The 26,202-nt window shown below is 40.9% G+C and overlaps 1 long non-coding RNA gene across 1 annotated transcript in view; it reads right to left on the reverse strand.

Moving 5' to 3' along the window:
• The window catches only part of LOC122686267, a 553,524-nt gene that overhangs the window by 337,011 nt on the left and 190,311 nt on the right, over positions 1 to 26,202 (reverse strand). The window lies entirely within an intron of this gene.

The following is a 26,202-nucleotide window of genomic DNA, read 5'->3' on the forward strand; positions in this document are numbered from 1 at the left end:
TCAGCTGCAGGGCTTCTCATTCCAAATCCTGTCCCTTCCTGCCAGGGCAGCAAGCTATATCCAGTAACTGACTGATGTGGTTGTTAAGAGCCCAGCTTTCAGTCAAACTCTATTTGGCTCTAATACATCATTTTAGCTCCAGAGTTTCTTACAGTTTTGGTGACATCACAACTTGTCTTTCTACTTCAGTGTATTCTCTTCCCTTCTCTATCAGGGCTATGAGTCCAAAGGCACCCCTAATAAATACCTTGTACATTAAACTCTGATTCAAAACTGCTCCCTGGAGAAACCAGCATGGGTCCGTTGGCTCCAGGACCAACTGAAGAAAGAAGATGGCAAGATGGGGTTCTGGAGACAGACCACATACTCATCACCTGGTTGTCAGTGAAGATCCCATTGCTGTTTGTCAGTAAAGTACTTAGTCCTTGGCACAGCATGACTGTCCAGTTGTTAAATGGACACCTGGAGCTGAACTTGGATGGTATATGGGTAGAAAGGCATGCATTAATGGTACTTTATATCAGACTTCTGAAAACTATGTGGGGAAAGAAACTAAGTGCAGTATATTCCAGTGGTTAGTGCTAAGCTTGAATGACGTTCTAGAAATAGATAATGAAGTCTTAGAGCTATTAATAGGCAATTGAAGGCCAAATAACAAAATGCCACTTGGTGGCATATGAAAACAATCTTATCTTCTGCAGTGGGAAGGGGAGGACCAGAGCCAGAGCTTCATTATAAGAATAGCCAAACTACCTTTTTCTGTTTGGGCTATTTTAACCAAAATACCACAGACTGGGTGGTTTATAAACAACAAACATTTATTTCTCTTATTTTGAAATCTGGGAAGTCTAAGATCAAGGCACAGGCTTGTCTTATGTCTGGTGAGGCCCACTTCCTGGTTCATAGACAGCCATCTTGTCCCTGTGTCCTCACACGGCAGGACGGACAAGGCAACTCTCTCTGGGACCTCTTTTCAAAGAGCACTCACCTCATTTATAAGGGTTTCATCCTTATGACCTCATAACTTCCCTACAACACCCTCACCTCCAAATACCATCCCATTGGAAATTAAGTGTCAACATATGAATTTTGAGGGGACACAAACATTCTGTCTCTACCACTATCCTCCAAAGAAGGTTCAAGTCTGAGCCAAGGAAGTTCTGCTCTTTCAAGGTCATGGATCTGGCAAAATCTGGGACCCTGACATATGGGATGGAAACATCTGGGTTGGTATCCCCAAAACTTTGAATCTTTAGGCTTTCCTGAACTTCCTGAGTCTGAATAAGTGGACTAGCCCTCCCAGAGAAGACTTAATATCACCTTCTTGCTTGAAGACCATGAAAAGAACTCCTTAAGAAGGTATGTCCCCCTCCCAGAACCCTGCTATTAATACATCATGACAAAGATACATAGTAATAATAGTTTCAGTTTTTCCCAAAAGAAAACTCATTTACTCAGAAAACTGAACACTGAAGGCAGGGAGATATCCAAATATTTTCATTTATTAATTTTTTCAGCTTTGTTGAGGTATACATGACAAATAAAACTATAATATTTTTAAAGGGTATGTGGTGATTTGATAAATGTGTACATTGAGAAGGGGCTTCCTTGGTGGCTCAGACAGTAAAGAATCTGCCTGCAATGTGGGAGGCCCAGCTTTGATCCCTGGGTCAGGAAGATCTGCTGAAGAAGGGACACTCCAGTGTTCCTGCCTGGAGAATTCCATGGACAGAGAAGCCTGGCAGGCTACAGTCCTTGGAGTCTCAAAGAGTCAGATGTGACTGAGTGGCTAACACTACAGCTATACATTGAGAAAGGATTTCCACCACTGAGTTAATTAACACATCTATCATCCCACACATACACCTTTTTGTGTGTGTGAGAACACTTAAGTTCTACTCTCTTAGCAAAGTCAATTACACGATACAGTTTTTTCAACTATAATCACCATGTTATTCATTAGATGCTCAGATCTTATTCATCTCGTAACTGAAAAGTTGTGCCTTTTTAGCAGCCTCTCCCTATCGTTTCTCCCACCTCCCAAGTCCCAAGCAACCATCAATCTATTCTCTGCTTGTGTGAACTCAATTTTGTTCTGTTTTAGATTCTATATATAAGTGATACCATACAGTATTTGTCTTTCTCTGTCTGGCTTATTTCACTTAGCATAATGCTCTGCAGCTTCATGCATGTTGTTGCAAATGATAGGTTTCCTTCTTTTTTAGGGTGAGCAAATATATACACACACAGAGACACATAAACATATACATATTCTTTATCCGTTCATCTGCCAATGGACACTTAGATTGTTTCCATACCTTGGCTATTGTAAATAATGTTGCAATGAATAGGAGAATACAGATATCTCTTCAGGGTACTGATTTCATTTCCTTTGGTTACATATCCAAAATGAGTACACAGGCATAGTGGGATTTCTGGATCATATATTTGTTGCTGTTGTTCAGTCGCTCAGTTGTGTCCGATTCTTTGTGACCCCATGGACTGTAGCATGCCAGGCTTCTCTGTCTCCTGGAGTTTGCTCAAACTCATGTCCATTGAGTTGATGCCATCCAACCATCTCATCCTCTGTTGCCCCTTTCTCCTCCTGCCTTCAATCTATCCTGGCATCAGGGTCTTTTCCAATGAGTTGACACTTCACATCAAGTGGCCAAAGTATTGGAGTTTCAGCTTCAGCATCAGTCTCTTCAATGAATATTCAGGGTTGCATGTCCTTTAGGATTGACTGGTTTGATTTCCTTTCTGTCCAAGGGACTCTCAAGAGTCTTCTCCGGTGTCACAGTTTGAAAGCATCATATGGTAATTCTTTTTAAAAATTTCTTGAGGAATCTTCATACTGTTTTCCATAATGGCTGTCTCAGTTTACATGTCCACCAACAGTCCATGATGGTTATCTTTTCTCCATATCCTTGTCAGCGTTCGTTATCTCTTCTCTTTTTGGTAGACATCCTAACAGATTTGAGGTAATATCTCATTGTGGTTTTTGATTTGTATTTCCCTGATGATTAGTGAGGCTAAGCACCATTTCATGTACCTTTAGGCCATCTGTATGTCTTCTTTGGAAAATGTCTACTCGGGCCCCTTGCCCATTTTTAATTGCTTGTGTGTGTGTGTGTGTGTGTGTCATTTTGTTTGTTTCCAGTTTGAGTCCCTTATATATTTTGGAAAAGTCTTTATCTCTTATTCACTTCTGAAGGACAACTCTGCCAAATAAAATGTTTTTCTTTCAGCACTTAGAATATATCTTCCCACTCCCTCCTGGCCTGCGAGATTTCTGCTGAAAAATCTTATAATCTTATGAAAGTTATCTTGTATATAAAAAGTTGCTTTTCTCTTGTTGCTTTAAAACTTTTCTCTTTATTTTAACTTAATTATACTATATATGTAACTTCAATTACAATGTACCATGGTGTCGGTCTCTTTATCATCTTATTTGGAATGCACCGGGATTCCTGGATCTGGACATCTGCTTCTATCCCAAGTTAGAGAAGTTTTCAGCCATTATTTTGTTGAATAATCTTTCTGCCTCTTTCTCTCTCTCTTCTCCTTCTGGACACTCTACAGTGCTTACAGTGTTCCTCATGATGGTGTCCGATAAGTTCCTTAAGCTATCGTCACTTTTTTCATTCTTTTTTCTTCATGCTCCTCTGACTGGATAAATTTCAGTGCCCTGAATTCTAGTTCTATGAGCCTTTGTTCCACCTGATCTAGTCTCCTGATTCACCCCTCTACTGCAATTTTCAGTTCAATTGGTATTTTCTTCAGCCTTATGGTTTCTGTTTGACTCTTTTTATATTTTCTATCTCTACTGAAATTCTCACTTTGTTCATGCATTACCCTCCGGACCTTAGTGAGCTTCTTTATGAATGATATTTTGAACTCCCTAGCCAGTAAACCACTTATCTCCATCTCAATAAGATCCGTTTCTGGAGATTTATCTTATTCTTTCATTTGGAATATATCCCCTTGGTTTTTTATTTCCCTAGAGTCTATATGTTGGTTATTGCACATTAGATAAAACAGTCACCTATTCCAGTCTCGATGGACTGGTGTCATGTAGGAGATGAACCTCATCAATCAGTCTAGCCCAAGCTCCTGGTTGCCTCTCAAACTTCTGTGATTGTGTAAGCTCCCATCTTTGTTCTAATGGCTCCCGGTAGTTGAAAGTGTGCCAAGATCCATCAGTGTCCCAAAGGGGAGACCTCAGCCATCACCTATATGCAGGATGAGTAGAAGGCGGACCCTCAGGCAGTATCTTCCCATTCCAGGAAGAAACTGGGAGCTGAGCATTTTTTGCCTACTTCTCTCTGCCCTTGAGTCTGGTTATATAGGTATAGAGTGCCCCGGGACCCATTTAAAAATGTTTGTTTGCCATAGTCCTGTGGGACTCTTGCATTCATACCTCGCTGGCTACCAGTGCTAAGTGATTTGGGGTCCTGTTCCTTGGAAGGAAGCCATCAAAGATAGGGTGCTAGATGTGTGGTAAAGCACCTTACTGGGAGATCCTGGAAACTTGGCTTTGTTGTTGGAACAAGCCAAAGGGTGAAGAAGTGACCACCTGCTCTTCTGGATTCCAAAGAGGACTGCAGTCAGCACCTAGATGTATGCTAATTAGCTGAACCTCCAGGCAGCAACCTGTAAGGTACTTAGACAAACCCTTTCCAGGGAAGACAAGGAGGAGATGGGTGTTTCTGCCTGTTCCCTCTGAGCTAAGCCCTGAGTAAGGAGCTGTGGTGAATATTTGTGTACCATTACTAGCAGCTTCTTGGTTTTCTATAGTCAGTGGGACTTGGAAATGTGAGCCTCTTTGGCTCTCAGAGCCAGGTGTCTGGGGGGCGGGCAGGACCCATTCTTTGGGTGGAAACCTTAAAACTTCAGACCATACATTTTTTTTTCAGTTCAAACCTTTCACTCTTCATGCAGAAGCTGGGAATTGGGGTTCCCTCCTGACTTTATGTTACTGGGTCAGAGTGGAGTTGAGAGTGTGTCTCAGCCTTTCCTATCAATTTCAATGTGGGTGTCTTCTCAGTAGCCTGATGTATAAGAGTCATTCAGCTAGTTTCTGGATTTCTTTCAGAAGGAATTGTGCTCTGTGTAACTGTACATTCAGTATACCTGTCAGAAAAGGGAAACTCAGGAACCTCTATGATACCATCTTCGTCTGAGTCTTTTACCCAAACATTTTCAGAACTGCTGGAGTGCCGAGAGATGTACAATACTAACATGTTCCCTTTGTCTTCCCTTTGTTAGAGGGACCACTTAATAAATTGAATCCTGGACAAAGTTCAGCTCACAGTAGGACCATTAGGCTCCCAAACCTACCAATTTAGTCTTTTTACCACTCTCCAAGCATACATTTAGGATGGATATAGCTTACAGTCAACATAACTCCCCAAGTGGGTCCTTTGACTTATGGGGAAAGGGTGATTTTAGGGCAAAGGCTAAAGCAGCTCCTTTTTCCTCTCCCCTGGAGAAGATAAAATGTTAGAGGCTGCATATTCAGGCTATGCCACAAATAAGAGCATCCCATGAGATCTAAAGGATGTGGGAATGTTAGTACCCATCACATCCTCATCTACCAGTCTTGTCCCAGCAAAAAAAGAAAAGATGCCTTCTAAAGGCAAGAGACTTCTGCAAACACAACTAAATATCATCTCCAATTGCAGCTGCTGGACCAGATATTATGTCTTGGCTAGGGCAGATTAATATGGCCCCAGGTACATGACATACAGCCACTTATTTCACAGGTGCATTCTTTTCTTTCCCTATTAAATAAGGAACCAGTGACAGCTTGAATTCACATGGAATGAACATCAATATACATTTATACTTTTGCCTCAGGTCTGTGTTAACTTTACCTGTCCTCTGACACAATGTAGTTTGAAAAGATCCTAACCATCTGGATATTCCACAGAATACCACATTAATCCATACTTTGATAACATCATATTTACTGGTCTAGATGACCAAGAAGCTGCTAGCATGGTGAAGGTCTTGCTAAGATGCATGTGCTTTGGCATTTAGACACGTCTTACAAAGATCAAGAAGTCTGCTGCATTAGTAAAATTTTGAGAGGTCCAAGTGCTTAGAGGCATGCTGGGACACCCCATGCAAAGTAAAAAATCGAATTATTTCATCATGTTTCCTCCACCACGAAGAATTAAAGCACAGTGCCTATTAGGCCTCTTCATGTCTTGAAGGCAGCATACTCTATGTTCCTTCCACCCATGCCAAGAAGGCTGTCAGTTTTTAGAGACCAGAGTAGAAAAGGAATTTGCATGGCAGATTCAGGATGCAGTGCTGATACACTGAAAATGGTGTGGTATTAGAGGTATTACTTACAGGGAAAATCTCATATGAAATTTATGGTAAGCTCGAATAGAAGAATAACAGTATAAATGCCTGAGCTTCTGGAGCAAGGCCATGCCACTCCCATCGAAGAATTATATACTTTTTGAAAAACAACATTTGACAGCTATTGGTATCTGATAGACACAGAGCATTTGTCTGTGGGACATCAAGTGACCATGCATCCAGAATGACCTATTATGAACTTGGTTCTGTCCAATTCACTAAATCATAATATCAAGCAAGCCCAGCAGTGATATACTGCAAGACTGACAAAGAACACCTAGAATAAGTTACAAGCAGGGCCAAAGAAGAAAATCAAGCCAGCGGCGCGGAACCCAGACCCTAATGTCATCTGCCATTGTTGTACCAACACTGGTCTCTCAGATCACACCCACAGCTGCACGGGATAGTGAAGAGAGGTTTCTGTGATCTCCCTACCAAGAAGAAAAAAACCTATGCCACATAGACAAGTGAACTGGCTCATCCTGTGTGTCAAAATTGAAAATATACAGATACACTACAGCCTCACCCTGGGTTGGCCTTGAAAAATAGTTATGTGTGAAAGTATTCCTAAAAAGAAGGTCTTTTGGAAATAAACCTAATCATCTACTCTTCTCCGACCTAAGAACTCCAAGACTAAGTTGTTTAGACCATTTATGCTTAAGTGTGTGGTCACTAGACCAGGCAAGTGACCAAAACCAACAGAGGAGCTGGCTGAGGTGAGGAAAACATGAAATGGATAGTGAAAGAAGGAGAGGAAGAATGTGGAAAGAGAAGTGGCCTAAGATCTGAATATACACAGACTCAGAGAGAGTGGAGAACGACTCAGGTGGTTGGTCATGGACTTGGAAGGAGAAAGATTAGAAGATGACCAACGAAGTAATTTGCAGGACAGGGAGTGGTGAGAGTCAGAGACACATGTGCACAGGAGGGGGTTCTTTGTGAAGAGTCTTAGTATCCCACAGAGAGTTTCTGAGACAAATGAGAGCGCAAACACCAATTAGACAAAACCACCTGGCCTGCTGATGTCTGTCAGGCTCTGTTACTGGCCACTTTGGTTTTAGCATGATGGGCAGTTGAACAATGGCCACCATCACAGGGACAGAGACTGCTCATGTTCCAAAAGCACAGACTCCCACTTAATAATGGTGTCCTAGAAACTGTTGACACTAAATATCCAGTCTATCAGAAATGGAGACTAGTGCTGAGATCCTGATATGATATCACTCCATCAGGAAACCAATTGGCCACTTGGTGGCAAGTTGATTGCATGAGACCTTTTCCAGAAAAATGGCATTTCATTTGAATGAAATGGCATATTCATTCTGACAAAAATAGACATATTTTTCAGGTATCAGTATGACTTTCTTGCCCATGGAAATTCAGCAAAAGCACTCTCAAGAGCTTATAGAGTGTCTGATTCACTGCCATAGAATTCTAGTTCTATCTTAGGCTGTGGGGCCTGACAAAGCAAAGACTGAGAGAATGTAGTCTGTGAGATCCACTGGTCATAGAACATATCTCACCATCCAGACATTCCTGGCAAGAAAGTGTGTTAGAATGGCTTGTGGAAGTCATGGCTGAACTACTAACTCAGAAGCAATATTATAAGGAAGGTGTGCCAACCTCTAGGGCACAGTACAAACCTTGAGCCAAAGATCTGCCTAAGCGGCTCTGTCTCCAATAATCAGAACATGCAGGCCTGGGAACCAAGGTACAGAAGCAAGAGTGGTCTAGTCACTGTGGCCCTATTAGGAAATTTATGCTTTCCATTCTCACAACTTTAACCTCTGTGGGTTTAGTGGTCCTGGTCACCCAAGAAGGAGCCTTTTAGTCAAGAGACACAGCTGGAGTAATTAAATTGTAAGTTAGGGCTGTTATCTGCTGTTTTGTGGATTCCTGCGTCTAAAGACCTGCAGATAAGAAGAAGAGATGCCATCTTTGCAGAGGTAATTGACCCTCATCAGAGAGCTACTTTGGCACAGTGAAGGCAGGCAAGACTATGTTTGGCATCCAGATGCATATCTGAATGTCTCTTGATATGCCACTACCTAATGATGAATGTAAAAAGACACATAAACCAAGTCTGACCTAAGAAGGTTACCAAGATCAAGATTCCAAACCCATCAAGCTCAAGGGTCTGGATCACCATACCAGGTCAGCAATCAAGACAAGCAGAAGTACTTGCAGAGATGAGGGGAATCTAAAATGGATAACAGGAGAAAGGTGGGGGGAAATATCTGTTATGGTTCTGAGACCAGTGGCAGCAGCAAGGACTATATTTCATCCCATTTATATTCCCCCTTTGAGTTTTCCCGAAGGAAAAAAAAAATGCTCACTGGAATCTGTGAAGATCTAATTCATGAATATATATGAAGTGGATCTGGGGTAGAAACTGTTGTGCCAACAAGATTCTGTCTTTAAGGAAAGAATTTTCATATAGGCAAAATATTATTTGACATAAATCATACCAATGTTTTCTTAAGTCAGTCTCCCAAGGCAATAGAAATAAAGATAAACAAATGGGAGATAGGCAAACTTACAAGCTTTTGCACAGCAAAAGAAACCATAAAGAAAACAAAAAGACAACCTACAGAATGGGAGAAAATATTTGCAAATGATGCAACAGATGAAGGCGTAATCTCCAAAATATACAAACAGCTCATAGAACTCAACAACAACAAAAAATGCAGTCAAAAATTAGGCAGAAGACTGAAACAGACATCCCTCCAAAAGAGACACAGATGGCACATGAAAAGATGTTTAACGTTGCTAATGATTAAAGAAATGCAAAGTGAAGCCACAACAAGGTACCACCTCATACCAGTCAGAATGACTATCATTAAAGAGTCTACAAATAACAAATGATGGAGAGGGTCTGGAGAAAAGGAAACTCTCCTACAGTGTTGGTGGAAACATAAGCTAAAGCAGTCACTGTGGAAAACAGTATGAAGGTTCCTCAGAAAACTAAAAATAGAACTACAATACGATCCAGCAACCCCACTCCTGGAAATACATCTGGACCCTGGACAAAACTATAATTCAAAAGGATACAAGCACTCCTATGTTCATAGCAGCATTATTCATAATAGCCAAGACATGGAGACAACCTAAATGTCCATTGACAGATGAATGGATAAAGAAGATTGTTGTAGGAGGTTCAAGAGAGAGGGAACATAAATATACCTATGGTTGATTCATGTTGATGTATTACAGAAACCAACACAATATTGTAAAGCAATTATCCTTCAATTAAAAATAAATAAACTTAAAAAAAGATTGTTGTACATATATATAATGAAATATTAATCAGCCATAAGAATATCATTTGCAGCAATATAAATGCAACTAGAAATACTGAGTGAAGTAAGTCAGAAAGAGAAAGACAAATGCCACATGATATCACTTATATGTGGAATCTAAATTACAACATGAAATAACCTACTTATGAAACAGAAACAGAATCATGAACACATAGAACAGACGTGTTTGCCAAGGGGAAGATGGTTGGGGGAGGGATGGAATGGGAGGTTGGGGTTAGCAGATGTAAGCTATTACATACAGAATGGATAAACAACAAGGTCCTACAGTATAGCACAGAGAATTGTATTCAATATCCTATGATTAAACCATAATGGAAAAGAATACTAAAAAAAAAAAAAAGGAAAGAACTCTCACCCTAGCTACCAGGAATGCTCTCAGCAGAGCCCTCACTTGTCACATCTCAGTTGCAGAGAGTCACCAAGCCTAGGGTCATACTACTTCTTGAGGCAACTGACATTTAATGACTAATTGTTGGTGGCTATAAAGCATAGAGAAGGAAATGGCAACCCACTCTAGTATTCTTGCCTAGAAAGTCCAATGGACAGAGGAGTCTGGAGCAAAGAGTCAGACACAACTAAACACACACACAGAAAGCCTGGCTATTTCAGACAACATGAGACCCTGCTGATAGGCCATATTAGCTCCAGGTTTTTTCATGGGTGTGACTGAGGCTGTTACAGGGCCTGATAAGCTACTGGTTTTCTTCCCCTGTCCAACACTGCTTCCTCCTCCCCTCTTCCAGGGGTATGACCTCAAGGGCACTCTGATAAATATCCTGCAGGCTAAAATCTATCTCGGGAGTCTGGTTTCTGGAGAATCCAACTGGTGCTTCAAAGTGCTTTCATGTACATTATCTTATTTGTTCCTCACAGTAACCCTATGAGACAGACAAGGAAGGTTTTATTTTACAGGTAAAGAAGAGGCCCAAAGAGATTAAGCAGCTTTTCCAAAGTGTAACAGCTTATCAGTGACAAACGCATCAGCGGCACCCTGGACAGTCGCCTCTCTCCTTTTCCTAGGCACCACAAGGCTTTGCCTTGAGGAGGGGATCCAGGCTAGGCTGGGATGTCATCCTGCTGTGACAATAACATTCCTGGATCTTAAGACTCATTCTGTCAAAGGTGCTCTGGAAGATGTCATTACAACACCATCAAGGCAATTTATAACCAGTAGAGAGGAATGTTTTAATGATGTTGTTATGATATATTGGCCTAGTAAAGGCTTATTAAAAAGTAGACCGTGCTAATAAAATGCAAAGGTTGTCACTTACAGTGAAAAACCTGGTGATTTAGAAGTAGCGCCCAACTTCTGGATCATCTTTTAGACAACGGAGAAATCAAAACAAGCAAGGTGTCCTGTGCCAGGAACTGTACTGCCAACTCTGATCTCAGCACGGGATGTATCCTATCATGTGGGTTGAATGGCTTGTGAATATCTAGGGTCTTTATCTGAATGACTTGGTATCTTGAAGCAGTGCTCTGTGTGGAATGGTTCTTTCTCAGCAAATCCCTAGAGGCAACATCCAGACCTCATCCTATGGCTCAAAGGTGGTAGAGTGATGTGGGTGAAGAAACACAGTGTGATCAAAGGGATGTGTTTGAAGCACTGAATTTGGGAGGTTTGGATTCTAAACTGAGCTTAAGTCCTTGTATGACTTTATATACATCAAAGTCTCTTTATGGGGCTCAGGGCTCCTGATACCAATGAAAGAAGAGACCAAGATGATCATCAAGTCCATTCCAGTATTGTGACTCTGTGTTGGTTATCCACACCTTCTTCAGTGTTTCCCTCTGGCCTCAGCTGCACTGTAGCTTGGGGAGAGAATCAGCAATTGTTTCCAGAGTTACAGCAATAAATCTGCCACCCAAAGTGATTGTGGTAGAACTTAAGAACCTTCCAGTTTCTTCATGTTATATAGATAGCAAAGAGAGTCTAGAACTGGGACTGTGATTGTCAGGGATAATGGTTCAGGGAGGTGGTATGGTAGAGTGGCTCATGTCACTGGGCTTGCAAATTCATGCAAGCCCAACTTGACCTTGGGCAAGTTCAGTACAATGTATGGGACTGGTACACCCAACTGTATAATGGCAATCAAAAAGAGTATTTTAATGAGAGGTTTAGTAAAGGCATTTATACAAAAGGTCAGCTATATAATACACACTCAATGGATATTATTTCTGTTCCTCTCTTTTTCCAGCTCTTTGAAAACTTTCAAAAGAGTGGTCTGAAACAAGATGAAAACTTCTATTCCAAGTTTCTGAAGAAGAATATAGCAAATAGGAACCCCAGAGCAGGCATTTATCATCCCTGTGAGGATAATTTAAGTAAGTGGCAATGGTATCCCCTGGTTAAGGGAGAAATTATTATTGAGAATCTAAGCAAAGAACAGCCTCAAGGTTAAGGGAGTAGTTGACTGCTAGTTAGTGTGAATTCAGGGCATGAATAGATACCATGAACTACCAACTCCTTTGCCCTCTTTAACAATGTCCTGAAGCTGTATTTTCCTTTATTAACTAAAAGCAGAGGTGTCTGATATTCTTATAAGGGACAACTATTTTATTTATTTATTTATATTTCTGCAATTCCAAGATCAGTTGGCAGCAGGTCGTGAAAATAAAGAAAGGACCAAGTGTGAGCTGATTAGGAAAGGAGGGGGCCCTACCCAGTAAAGCTTTCTCTCCTTCCTGCTGGGAATCTCAACAAACCGTAGTCACAAGGCACAGTGATGGACGGGGAGGGTGGTCTTATTTAAGTGGGCATGGAAACAACCACTCTTTCTCTTGTCATCTTTTTCCATTGTAAGCAGTGATTTTAACATTATGTTTAGGCCCAAAGATAGCATCAAAATGTAAAGGTTCAGAAGAGGAATATCTGCTGACAGATGCAGAAACCTGCCTATGGTGGCAATGGACTACAGCATTCTTCCCCAGCAACGACATGAATCTATGAGCCTGCATCCTAGCTCTAGCCACAAACGGAGACACATGCTAACAGAGTGCTCTTAAAGCAGCCTGGCAGGGGGCTCTCCCGGGTAAGATTCTAAAGTTTCCAGACATATCAAAGACTGCTTAGGAAATCTTAGTTCAAGGCTTAGCTCCCTGTTAAAACAGAGATGTCCTTGAAAGAGTTGACACCAGAAAAGATTCTTGGGAGTTTTACAGCCTGACGTGAAGGCAGGACTCGAGAGCAGGTTTTTGAAAGGAGGGAGAGGAGAATCTGAAGTCTCATGCCTTGAGAAGTAAAAACTTCTTAAGAGAGAGGAAAAAATGGTTGAGGCAAACGCTGTCCATGTCAGCATTTTGCTTAGGCCAGCAAAGCAGATGGACTCTTTCCTTAGTCATCCCCATGAAGCCATTCTTATTGCAGTGACTACTGCCTGGCTTCCCTGTGGAACAGAGGGAAGACAGGGGGCTTCAGGTCCAGTGAGGTATAACTTTCAAAGCTAACACAGCTACACGCTACTCTACATAGATAACTAGGCCTTCCCTGGTGGTCCATTGGTTGAGAATCTGCTGCCAATGCAGGGGATGCCGGTTCGATCCCTGATCCAGGAAGATTCCACATGCCACAGGGGCAGCTAAGTCCACGCGCCACAATTACTTAACCTGCATGCCCTAGAGCCCATGCTCTGCAACAAGAGAAGACACTGCAATAAGAAGCCTGTGCACCACAACCAGACAGTAGCCCCTGCTTGTTGCAACTAAAGAAAGCCCACACACAGCAACAAAGACCAGTCCAGCCAAAACAAAATTTTTCAAAAAATAAATTACTATTAAGGACCTAGAGAGCACAGGTAACTCTACTCAATACTCTGTAATGGTCTATATGGGAAAATAGTCTTTTAAAAAAAGTGGATATATGCATATGTATAACAGATTCACTTTGCTGTATGTCTGAAACTAACACTACACTGTAAATCAACTCCAATTTAAAAAAAAAAACCAAAACATAACACAGTTAGTGCACTGTGAAATCAGAGTTAAGACCTAGGTCTGTTACCTGATTCTTCATCTGTGAAAATAACATCTCCTTCCACTTGCTGTCACAAGAATTAAATGAGGCAACATAAACAAAATGGCATCTAGGCTGAAACACTACAAAACTCTACATAGAATACAATGTAAGTGTTAACTTATTTGCCCAGAAGGCTTCTCTCAGTGTTTTGCACATAGTAGGTGCTCAATAAATGTTAATATTTAGTTCATTTTTTTTTTAAAGGAAGACTTTGGTTCCTCTATTTGGTCAGAATTTGAAAGAGCAATTTATCTTCTAATCATGATAGAATCAAATGTGTTAGAACTTACTTTTTTTTGAAGAAATTTTTTATGAGTTCAGTATGATCTTACTCTTCTCCTACTGGTTAAACTATGTAAAGTCCATTTTATCTTCTGCTGTCTGCATTCTGACAACATGTTTGATATTCTTTAATTAATTAGTTCCCTTCCAGCCCCTGCATGCTGGGACCGGCTGGCTAACTTTGGCACGTCTTCCAAGTTGGTGACCCTTGGGTGCTGCATGTCTGTTCTGTGACTGGTGTAACCTGTCAGCACTTCCCTTTCAGGAGCTTTTTTTTTCACCTTTTGCGTCTGTTTTCTTCTTCCAAGACAGAATCTGGCAGAACTTCATTCTTTTGCAATGGAATTCCAAAGAGCATGCTAACTACCCAATTGCTTTTCTGATGATTACAAGAATAAAAGAAGGTTTAATCCCACATTGAAAGCCAAGCTATATAATGACTGTTGACACTGGAACAGCAAACACTGGTAAAGCTATTAAGAGAATAGCAATTGTGAGTAATATTTTATCTTTGCCTAAAGGAGTCTTTAAAGGCTATTACGAAAGGGTGTATCTATGAGAATATATCAGAAGATATCAAGTTTAAGAAAAAAATGGTATTTATAGAAGCCATCCTGCCATGCACATGGCAACCTTTCCTGAGTTGTTCTCATACCCCAGCTGCTATGGTGGGGCAGCATGAACATGGTGGGTAGATGAAAGAGGACAATCAGGAATTCTCTCACTCAGCTCCTCTTTCATGAACTCCTTATTCAAGATTAATACAGAATTAATCTTCTCTGTGACGTTTTATTCCTCATAGGCAGTAAGTGACTCTTTACAAATCCCACAGTTCTTTGTAAATATCTGTTTTGATTTTTCAAATGCAAAATCCTTTCCAGTGTTTGTTAATAATTGGTGTCTCCCACAGTACTGTGAGTACTCAGAACCACACGTCGTACTGATTACCTGTAGCCCTGAGACTTAGTAGACTCTGACATATGGCAAATACTTAATAAATGCTAAATGAATTAACGGTTAATTGAATCCTGAAGAGACATTCTGTTCCATTGGTGATACGTTGTGGACACAAAGGAAGTACCATATTGCAGTCAGTCATCACTAGGAGCATTCTGCGGAAGCTCAGCTGGCCCCCAAGAGCCTGCAGGAGAAGAACTGTGAAAGTTCTCCAAGGTTGAGGTGTAGTGAATCTTCTGCAGTGTGGTCACTGACATGGGCCCTTCACCAAATATTAATAGGCTTGGATCTTCTAATAGGTAGCAAGATCATTTTAAAGCTAGAGGACACTATCAAGCCTTTACTTCCTTTAGATGGGTAAGGAAACTGAACCTTAGGAGAGTAGAGTATCATGTTCAATTTTACATTGCTGCGTGATGGAAGATCTGAGAATATAACTCATGTATCCTGAACAGAAGAATGCTTTCTTTTCTTATTGTGGTAAAATATATATAAGACAAAATTTACCATTTTATTCATGTTAAGTGTTCACTTCAGTGGCATTAAGTATATTTACATTGTAGTGAAACAATCACCACTCATCTGCACCTTTTTTCACCCCGAATTGAAATTAAAATATAACTTCCCATTCCTCTATCCCTCTAGCCTCTGGTAACCAGCAGTTACTTTCTCTATGAATTTGACTTCTATATAAGATATAGATATCTGATATAAGTGAAATCATACAATATACATGTTTGTGTCTGGCTTATTTAGCAGCTGTCTTCAAGAGTCATTCATGTTGTAGCATTTATGAGAATTTTCTTCCTTTTTAAGGCTGAATAATGTTCCATTTATGTGAAAATACTGCATTTTTCTTTATTTGTTCATCTATGGGCATTTGGGTGGCTTCCACATTTTGGCTACTGTGAATGGTACTGTTATGAACACTGGTGTACCATATCTGTTCAAATAACCACTTACAATATTTTGGGTATTTATCTGCAAAGGGGAATTTATGGAAAAGAGTGGTTTCTTTATTATACCATGGTATCTTCAACCCTACTTATATTCATATTTGATTTAGCCACCTTTTATTCTAAACCTTTAGTGGAAAGATGAGTAGATTTGGGAATGGGTTGCAGCTCAGCTATGTTCTTAAATACATTCGGAGTCTCAGCTGTGTGTCAGGCTCTGTGCTAGGTACACAGAGGTAGTGAGACACAGTACCAGACTAGGGGACAAGCACAACACATGAGACACAGGCAATATAGGCTACGTCAAGTAGAAGGGGGGATGAGAGAAGGGAGTGACTGATTACACTGAGGTGAGTACAGGGCATTTAGGGAACTCGGGCAATAAAGGCTTCACAGTCAAAGAGATGACACTTAAGTCGGGTTTTTAAAGGACAAAAAGAAAATTTAAATTAAAAAAATCAACAGTAAAACTACAGTTGAGAAACTGCATACTCAGAAATAAATAAGAGTGTGAAAAGCCGTAGGGTATGTCTAATACAACTGAAGCACAAAAAGCGAGAAAAGAAAAAGCAGAAAATGAGTCTAGAATGCTAGACAGAAACCCATCCTGAAGGGCCTTGAACACTGTGGTGAGGAACTTCAATTCTACGTTTTACTTTTAGGCAAGAGGAGTTACTGAAGGGTTTTAAGAAAGAACATGACGATGATGAGAATGGTGCTTTAGATAAATCATCTGATCTCCATGTAGGCTGATCTGAGAATGTGAAGGGATCCAGTTAGGAGTAAGGGCTGTTACTCTTTGTAACAATCCAAGCAAGGGAGAAAGAATGTCTAACCAGAGATGATAACAAACCTTCAGATTTAGGATTTGGTTTTTGGGTCAAGAGGGAAGTTGGAAGGAAAGGTAGTTAAGGATGACTCCAAGATTACTGACCTGTTAATTGAGCTATTGGTAGAGCCGTTCAATGAAGTGAGAGACTCAGGATGCTTGGACTTGTGAGTGAGCATAATCAGTTCAGTTTGGGGAAGGTTGACCAGGAGGTACCCTCGAAGTAGAGAAATTGGAAGTTAAAAATACAAAAACTGAGCTCAAAGCGGTCTATTTGGAAGAGACAAATTACTCTCACTACTTTTTCAGCAAGGAATTAATACAGGGAATTAAGCATTCATGAAATTTTTGGAAAGGCTGGAGGAGCAGGTTTGAAATTGGATTTTCAGGAATAACACCCAGAAGATGTTTGCAGAATTAATGTGTGAGGAAAGCTACAATCACCATCATAATTAGGTAGCTCAATCAAGCAATCAGGAAGCCACTACTCCACTGCTGCAACTGCCTCTTGACATATAGGAAGTCAGTGACTGGATACTACAAAACTGCTTCAGAGGAGCCCAAAGCCTCCATGATTGTGCTCACCAGCAATAATCATCAAAAGCAGCAAATAAATGGCTGTGGTCTCACTTTTGCCTTTTGAAAGTACATATTTTCTTGATTATCATGGTGGTTACACTACTCTTTGAATGTACTAAAAGTCATCAAATTATACACTTTAAATGGCTAAATTGTATGGTATGTGAATCATATCTCATTAAAGATGTTAAAATATCTTACATATTATCTAGTCAGCAGAACTTATTCTGCACCCTTGAGATCTAGCTGCAAGGGAGTCTGGGAAATATAATTCTTTTTTTTCTTTTTTTTTTTTTTTTAGCTGTCCCACTTTTACTGTATAGGAAGATAAAACATTAAGAGGTTGAAGTGAATGTTAAATAAATCCATCACTGATTTCCTTCTAATAGGGATAGATGAGTTTTCCTAATGAGAGTTTATCAAAAAAGGGAGAAAAGGAAAAGGTAAATGAAAATCTGGAAAGTCAGTACTTTAAAGAAGACAGAAAAAAAAGTTCAAGAAATAAAACTGAAAAAGAATGATCAAGATAGTAAATGAAAAATGCAGGATACACTGTCCTGTAAGCTAAAAGTTGATATTCAAGGAAGGAGGTCAGAAAGGTAATGAATGTAGCATCACTTCTTAGGTAGATAGGCTGGGCAAGTCACTTAACCTCTTTGATCTCAGTTTCTCCATATTTAAAATGGGGATGAAAACAGTAACATTTGTCCCTCCCACTTATCTTTTCTGAAAGACCAACTGGGACAATACATGTAAAGTTGAATTGCAAACCACACATCATTCTACTAACGTTCCTTGTGATTATTCTTAAGAGACTGTGAATCCTTTACTGCTAATACATCCCTTATTATTGGGGCATTTTCCTAATATCTAATTAAACAAAAAGTCTTCCTCCTCTAATTTGGCCATTTTATCTCCAAAGAAATGAAGAATAACTGCTCACAGCCACCCATATGCCACCCATGCTGTCCATGGAGACTGTCATGAAGCACTGTCCTCAGCCAACATCTCACTTGAAAGATATAAGAACTGATTTACAAATATAAACTTCCTACAACAGTACTCCATGGTCATGGTTAGGTAAAAGTCATGTTCACAAAGCCATGAGACACATGGAGCTTGGCTCTCTCAAGCTCTAACGTCTCTGGTCCCTGTGGCATCCTTCCTGCCATGTCATTTACCAACCCTCAAATATCGACAGCCTGCATGCTTAGGAGTGGGATTCCAATCATTTCACTTCCTAAGGCACTCAGTTGCATTTGTAACACACCAGCTGTTTCTGAGAACACATTCTTAATATAGGAACAGCAAGAAATTCTGCTGTAGCTATCCCAAGCCAAGCTAGAGTGCTATCATGGCAGTAATGTTTTGCAGAAGAAAGAAAATCAAAGCTGAATCTTTAAGGAACTTGGCCAGATTCACCCTCCGAATGCCTTTTTCACCTTTGGTTTGCTCTCATCACAGGAAGCAGGCCTAGGTACTCTTGGAGAACAGGGTCAGGTAAGGTGGATCTGGCCACACTAGACCAAAGTGCAGAAAAATCACATAAATCCCAAGCAACATGTCCATGGGGAAGGAAAATCAAAAGGGAGGACTCAGAACAGATCAGACAGCGTATTAGTCAGAAGTCCTAATCAGAGTGGCCATAATGCACCTGCCATTTCAAAGGCCTTTGTTACGAAAAGCAAATTAAAGTGGATTTTTTGGTCTAGAAATATGGATCTGTTTGTTCATTAAAGATGATCAGAATGCACCATTCATCTTAAAGATGACTTGACATTTCTTGATCTTTTATTAGGGAGAGTATGGCATTTAAGAGCATGGACTTTGGAGCCAGGCTGTCTTGGGTTACTGGATTCCTGGATTTGCTGCTTCCTAGCTATGTAAACTTAAGCAAAGTACCTGACTTCCCAGGACTCAATTTCTTTATCTTTTAAGGAAATAATTCATGTAAAGTGCTTAGCAAAATGACTGGCCTACTACAAATGTAAGCTATTATTATTATGCTCTAATATCTTTTAAGCCATTTAATTATATTAATTTTTTCTAGTATATAAAAAAAGAAGAGATGTTCTCCCTAAGATTATTAATGTTCTAAACTGGACTGAATGGAAGAAAAGCTTGCCTAATAAAGTCTTACTTTCTTCTCCTGAACACTTTCTTTGTATTACTATTATGTAAATTGGCATGTCCTTCTGGGGGGTATTTATCCAAATTGATGATCTTGCCTGTCTTCTTTGGCAAGGTGAACTTGCTCAATAAAGGTGAGTATTGGTGATAGAGGAAGAAAAAATTCATTAGCCACAAGGGATGGAGGTGTAAGTATTTGACTCTTATCAAGAGATGAAGCTCCTAAATTGTTTTCAACAATGTGAAAAATCACTGATTTCATCATATAAAACAATAAGCCCCCAAATCTCAGCGGTTTGACATGATAAGACTTTCTTTCTTACCCATGTCAGAGTCCGGCATGGGATGGCCTTGTGTTGGGGGCCAGATGGGGAAAAGGGTGCAGTGAGGTCTCTGCTTCGTTCTGTCATTCAGGAACCAAGCTCCTTGCGTCCTGTGACTCCACATGCTTTAGGCCCTCATTCTCCTGTGTACCATCCAGTGGAAGGGGAAAGACAGCATGCATAGGATATGGGACCAGATCTGGCATTTGGCCAGAAGATAATCACATGACTCTACTTAACTGCAAGAGGAGCCAGGAAATACATTTCCAGAAGGCAAAGGAAACAGGGTTTGCTGAGTCCACTAGAGTGCTAGACCCTCTCTGTTGCTCACCTAGACATTGAATCTTTGGCCTATCCTTTAGATCAAATTTCCCTTTGATTGAAAGAATAGCACTGAAACATATACATTATCATATGGAAAGCAGATGGCCAGTGGGAGCTTGATGTATGACACAGGGAACCCAAAGCCAGAACTCTGTGACAATCTAAAGGAGTGGGAAGAGGAGGGAAGTGGAGGGGGGTTCAAGAGGGAGGGGACATAGGTATACCTGACGCTGATTCATGTTGATGTATGGCAAAAACACTGTCACAATACTGTAAAGTAATTATCCTCTAATTAAAAAAAAAGAAATAAAAAAATTTCCTTTGAGATCCCCAAGCTTTTGGTCAGTCCTTTCCAGTGGCTCCATATTTTAAATACATCTAATAACCCTGACTGAAATGTTAGAACTTCAAGAAAACTTGACTTTTTTTCTTTTGGTATCCTAGATCATGTCTAACAATAAATCTAGTAACAAAAAATAATGTACCAAACTTACAACTGTGGCTGCCCCCTAAACATTAGAACCTGTGGCAGATACAAGAAAAACACTAATATGAGAGCCTATTGTGTTCTTTCAGGATTTTAGATGATCTTTGGGCTCTGGGTAACAGTCTCCTAATGGTACATAATTTCTCATTATTAATAACCACGTTTAACTTTGTAGTCATAAGGATGGTGATTCAAGCACACCTGTAGCCACCCAGTCCTCACACTTGCTGCCCAGGACAGCTCTCACTGTGAGAGGCAGGGGCCCCTCCCACACTTGCGGAGGTACAGAAGCAAATGAGCATCTCTGTGTATCTCCCACCCATAGGGAAGCCATAGAGACACTGTTATGTGAGAAATAGTGCACTGGACTCATAAGGGATCTTTGAGAACAAGGACAGGGCATGTGGCAAAAGACAATGAACCTGTGGATCTCCACACCCCAGAGCTGGTACCAGAGGCAAGGCTGGACAATGCCCATCACCTCCATCCACTTCAAAAAGTGACTCCCTCATGGTGTTGCTCCCTAAGTCTGTCCCCAGCTGAGAGGCAACATCCAGATCCTCAACGGGGTCACCCTGCCCACTTGTCCTGTGCCCCATTTGACAGCCCCCCTCAGGACTAGCCTAATGCCAGTTCTACTTTCCTTAGCAAAGATGCACCAAATTTTAAGCGAAAGGAATCAACGAGAGAGACAAGGTTTTGTAGGGAGCTTCTGCTTTTGCTAACAGCAATCCCCTCCCCCATCCCAGCCTGACTGCCTTATGGTTCCTTCCCCTGCAAACCCAGTCATTTTGAGGCCTAATATTGGAACTTGGTCCTGTGAACCGTCTGGGGAGTGGCCATGCAGAGCCTCTTTTAATGATGCATTGAAGTCACCACCACCCCACCTCCCCATCAGCATCGCCATCACCCCATCGAGCGCGGTGCGTGCCTATGTGCAGACAGATAAGGAGAGAGGCTGAGGCGTGCAGCCCAGCTTGCCTTTGTTGGTGCTGCGGTGCAGAGAGAGCCTGCAGTTATTGGGGTAGCCAACCTCCGCAGCCCCTGACATGCTTTGCTCCTCTAGGAGACAGTAATACATTACAGGTGTTATAACTTTTCCTCAGAATCAGACTGCCTGGGGAACTGTAAATCTAAATCATGGCTGCCCTCAGGAAACCTGTGGGCCTGTAAACACAGTGAAATGAGTGAGATGAAAGCATCTGAGGGAGAAAATGAATTTCTGGCATCCCACTGAAGTCTATTTCATTTTTACAGTCCGGTCACCCCCCTGTGGCAGGGGCAGCGCCTGGGAGGGACAGGCTGCCTCCTGACTGACAGCTGACGAGCATGGCTCCTCCTGGAAGCCTTGGCTCCAGGGCCTCATCAAGAGACAAGAGCCGCAGCAGGCTCTGAGGGGCCCCGGCACAGCTCAGAGTGCCACCTAAGACAGCACCAAGGCATGGCGGCGGGTCTTCTGTGGGGAGGCTGGGCCTGTCTGAGCAGGTATTTGTAATCAAGGCCATTCTTCAGTTCAAAGGCAGAGCTTAGCATCTGAGGCGGGATGTGAGAGAAGGCAGAGGGGGATATGAAAGAAAGGCAGAGAAGTGACTCCCCAGAGAAGGTACAGATGCTTCGATTTCAGGGCACAGACCTGGGCACCTGCAGAAAGGCAGCAGCTGGCCAGTACTGCTCAGAGCAGTGAGCACCGGCCCTTGGGCTGTAGCAAGCACAGGGCCAGAGCTAGGAAGTCATCGAATTATAATTTTTTTTTAACATGGCAACTTGAATGTCATACCAGCCAAACTAGAAGCTTTAGCTCTCAGTGGAGAAGACAGCCAGAAAGCTCTCACCAGAGAGAGCGATGGGACATTTGAAATGGAGAAAAACATTACCCTCTGATTTTCAAAATAAACTTCCCTCTGATTTCATTAATGTGAATTTTTAACATTAACAATTTAATGTTAATGAATTTAACAACCATTCTGCCTTTTGTGACATGGACCGTTGACTGACTGATTAAATGTTTCACTGAGGTCATGGGGAAGGAGTTAGTTCAGTATATTCTCTATAATGGATAGATGCGTGACTCAGTGGTAAAAATCTGCCTGCCAATGCAAGAGACACAGGAGTGGCAGGTTCGATTCCTGGGTCAGGAAGGTCCCCTGGAGTAGGAAATGGCAACCCACTGTAGTATTCTTGACTGGAAAATTCCAAGGACAGAGGAACCTAATGGGCTACAGTCCATGGGGTCGCAAAGAGTCAGACATGACTGAGCACGCACAAGCAATGTCAAACACTAACAATAATGAACCAATCACTTCTCCTATTACCATGGAATTCTACAAAAGAATCTAAAAGCAATTTTCAAATTCTTAGTAAATCCCCCAAACTCACATTTTACATGCTTTGGCAATGACTGCAAAACTGCGAAGGCCTGTTTTTAGAAAATCACCTCGACTAGTTTGTAGTGTAAATAGTGTTTTAAAGAGTCGGAAATAACGTCTTGATATTTCAACTTCCAGATTGTTGCTATAGAGGCAGTAAGAGTGCTGTGGATACCAGCCTAGAATCCAGAGCCAGACTGTCTTGGATCAAACTCCCAATCTTCTACATACTAAATGTGTAATCTTTGGCGAGTGTCTTAACATCTCTTGGCTTCAGTTTTCTCATCTGTCAAATGGGTATAAAAATTGTGGCATCCTCAAGACTGCTGGAGGTTTAAACAGGACAGAATCTGGTGTATAATAAGTGATACATGTTATCACCAGTATTAGAAGTTTCTAGTTAATTTTGACACATGGCTCTTCACCTAAACAAAACTCTTTTTGTCTAACAATATTGCTAGGAAAGAAGTACATGTAGGTCTCAAATTTATGTGATACTCATTATGCCTTTAGCCAGGAATGTTCTTCCCCTTCAGTCATCCCCAAAGCTGGGAGAAATTTCCTCATTCCTGGTGGTCCAGCTCCAGTGGAACCTCCTCCCTGGTGCCTTCCTGGATTGCTCCAAACAGTGTCAGTTACTTCCTCCCTCATCCTCCAATGTCTCTTTGCACATTCCCAGAACAGGATGTTTAGTATGCGGCCAGATTCTCTAGCACCCAGCAGGGCAGGAATTCTTCCTGGTGTAGGTTTACATTCCCAGGGTCTTTGGCGTAGGAAGAGAGAGAGGAGAGAAGCTATGGATGGAAGACCCTTATCTCAGGGAAATGTAAACCAATGGATCAAGGACTTTTATTAAGGATTCTAGAGAAAGTTAGAATGTTACGTCAAGGTCTTACTCACTACTTTCCCAGATGACTCAGTAAGTTTTTTTTCTTATCCCTCAGAAGACAACATGCTTATATCATAACAGATTAAAACTGAATACATTATAAAACCATATCCAGTTTTCACACTGGGGGCTATCTTGCCCCCAGCTGCAAGGACACTTATGCCCATTACAGAGATGATGCTACTGAGGATTATACCCAGAACAGCTATTTCAATCAGAAAGAATAGGGCAAGCTGACTCCAAATCCTATATCCTTCTTACCATACCTCTACATTAATATTCATTTTTCTGAATATGGATTAGAAATAAAATCAGAGCACATGCAAGCTTTCATTTTTAGTATGGGGAAGACAAAACTTGCTTTTGTCTCCCAGCACCACTGACCATTCAAATTCCTTTTAAGTTCGATCTGTTTTTCCAATTTCTTCTAGTACTTATAAACATGCAGTTTCTAAAGCAAGGGCTTCCCTTGTGGCTCAGCTACTAAAGAATCCGCCTGCAATGTGGGAGACCTGGGTTCAATCCCTGGGTTGGGAAGATCTCCTAAAGAAGGGAAAGGCTACCCACTCCAGTATTCTGGCCTGAAGAATTCCATGAACTGTATAGTCCATGGGGTTGCAAAGAGTTGGACATAACTGAGCAACTTTCATTTTCACTTTCTAAAGCAAAAGAACATTTTTGACCAAAAGAGATAGCCTGGGCAATCATAGTAAGAGCCAGTATTATGGAACACTCATAGGTGCCAGAGCCTGTTCTAAGCATTTCCCATAGGTGAATCACTTAACCATCAGGTATTCTTTTATACGGGACTATAAAACTTGTATTAAGTTAATTATCATTTATCTTTATTTCCATGATCATAATGCATGTCACATATTTTCAAATGCTTCAACACACTAACAAATCAAATAGAAGTGCCCTTTAGTTATCATCTCAAGGTTCCTTGCTGATAAGAGTGGTGTTTCTCAGAGTGGTGAGTAGAAAGCTTAGATTTACAGACATCACGGAATTGTCACCTCTAACATGTTGCTTGGTTTGAAAGTTATTTTCTATTTATCCTATAAGTCAAACTATGGGAAGGTGAAATAAATGACTGAAACCATCAGGGATCCTTCATTTTTTTCTGCAAGAACTAATATTAATTCCAGGTACATGTTCAAATGAATGAGCAAATATGTCTTTGGGACAGAGGCTGAGAATACAGAGTGTCTGGGCAATGTTTTTCTTTCCTTTTCTCTCTCTTCATTTCCTGTCCACTCTCTATGGCTTTCCCCCTTTCCCCATTCTTGGTGCCATGAATCAAAACACTTCCTATATTTCAACTTAAAATTGATGGCAGAGAGTTTTCTGAGAAAATTTTTTCTTCACATTCTTCTCACAAGAAAAGAGAGCGGGGCAGGGAGTGAGAGGCTACGTCATTTCAGCAAAGTGTCTGAAGCTTCAAATAAAGCCAGTTTCCACAATCTGCAGAAATATCAGGCCAGCAAGAGTTCTCTTCCCTCCAAATCCATTTTCCCATCCACAATTAGAATCAATTGCCTTCAGACTGTAATTTCTGAGAGCATGCAAAAAGCAAATCTTTTAAAGCTGGTAAAAGTAGTTCCTAGTAGTTCTTCACAGGGCAAGATGTTGGTCCAGGACAGCTGCTGACTTTCTCTGACACATGTGGGAAGGGAAGCTGCTGGAGATGATGGGATTCTGTGCAAACTGCTGGAAGTAAAATGCAATTGGAGTTACCATGATTGTCTTTCTTATTTTAAATTGTTCTTTTGTAAAGACACATTTGCTCTTGAAGGCTGGCAGATTTTCCTCATTTGCTTAAGAGCTTTGACACTGGACACTTATTATTTTATCCTTGTTTTATGTCTTCCACAGTGCTTTATGGGAAGCACTGCAGTACATAGATGCTTGACACACAATTCAAGGATGAGTGGAAGTAAGAAAGATCATTCTTCGCCTCTGATTCCAAGGCTAGCAAAGGGAACTTAAAAAGAAACATGTCAAAATCTGCAATAATCTAAAGTCAAACAATAAATTCTGTTCAAGGTTTGACTTAGCCCTAAATATAGAACCTACAGCACTCAAGACAACATCACAAGCTTTTCCTGAAATTTTTAATCAGGGTAACTCTGCAGCTGAATACCTCAAGATGTGGTGTTTGGGGTCCTGATGAAAAGCTTACAGGCAGATGTTATGGTTTGTCAGGTCAAAAGAAATATTTTTTGCTTCTTTATTGTTGAAAAAAGGATCTGCCTTTATCATTATTAAACTCTGATAGGAAAAGTATGTTTTTAAAACGTGTCTCTACATTTAGAGAATCCAGACACTAATGGCTTTAAAGTAATTCTAACATACTTTAGAATAAATGACATA

This window comes from Cervus elaphus, chromosome 29 (assembly GCF_910594005.1).
Source record: "Cervus elaphus chromosome 29, mCerEla1.1, whole genome shotgun sequence".
Classification (NCBI taxonomy): domain Eukaryota; kingdom Metazoa; phylum Chordata; class Mammalia; order Artiodactyla; family Cervidae; genus Cervus; species Cervus elaphus.